This window comes from Peromyscus leucopus, chromosome 18, assembly GCF_004664715.2.
Source record: "Peromyscus leucopus breed LL Stock chromosome 18, UCI_PerLeu_2.1, whole genome shotgun sequence".
NCBI lineage: Eukaryota > Metazoa > Chordata > Mammalia > Rodentia > Cricetidae > Peromyscus > Peromyscus leucopus.
The window spans coordinates 8,817,552-8,818,446 of record NC_051078.1 but is presented as its reverse complement, the minus strand read 5'-3'; the positions used below and the strand labels follow the sequence as shown (position 1 = coordinate 8,818,446).

Below are 895 nucleotides of genomic sequence, written 5' to 3'. Positions count from 1 at the left end.
TCTCTCCGCCCCAGCCATCCTGTTCCCAGAATTCTCCTCTCTGCTAGTCCCACCTATACTTCTGCCTGGCTACTGGCCAATCAGTGTTTTATTTATTGACCAGTCATCCACAGCATTACAATGTGGCTACATTCTGTTTTTTGAGTGAATGATTACAATGAATACAAGTAAAAAAAAAGGCATGTTTTCCATATTCCTTAACATGATTAAGCTTTTTTTTAAGATTTATTTATTTATTATGCATACAGAAGAGGGTGCCAGATCTCATTACAGATGGTCGTGAGCCACCATGTGGGTGCTGGAAATTGAACTCAGGACCTCTGGAAGAGCAGCCAGTGCTCTTAACCTCTGAGCCAGCTCTCCAGCCCGAATTACAAGTCTTAAATGAAAAGAGTTGATAAACTGAACATGAAAATCAAGAACACGGTTGGGGATTTAGCTCAGTGGTAGAGCGCTTGCCTAGCAAGCACAAGGCCCTGGGTTCGATCCTCAGCTTCAAAAAAAATAAAAAAAAGAAAAAGAAAAAAAAGAAAAGAAAATCAGGAACACTCAGACACTCAGCTGAAGAGGTAGCTCAGTTGGAAGAGTGCTTACCTAGTACACGGGAAGCCCCGGGTTCACCTCAAATTACCATGTGGTGGTACACGTCTGTAATCCCAGGTAGGAGGGTCAGAAGTTCAAGGTCAACCTCCGTTACATAACAAAACAAAACTATCTCTACCTGGGTGAAATGGTATATGTTTATTGTCTCAGTGCCTCCCCCCACGCCAGGACAGGATCTCTCTGTGTAGCCCTGGCTATCCTGGATCTCACTCTGTAGACCAGGCTGGCCTCGAACTCACAGAGATCCGCCTGCCTCTGCCTCCCGTGTGCTGGGATTAAAGGCGTGTGCCAC

General features: G+C 45.1%; 1 non-coding gene across 1 annotated transcript; it reads left to right on the top strand.

Annotated features, from left to right (window-relative positions):
• Nucleotides 1–426: 426 nt before the first annotated feature.
• On the top strand, nt 427–501 carry Trnaa-agc. The gene has a single exon. It is a non-coding gene; the product is annotated as a tRNA-Ala (tRNA).
• Nucleotides 502–895: the final 394 nt, after the last annotated feature.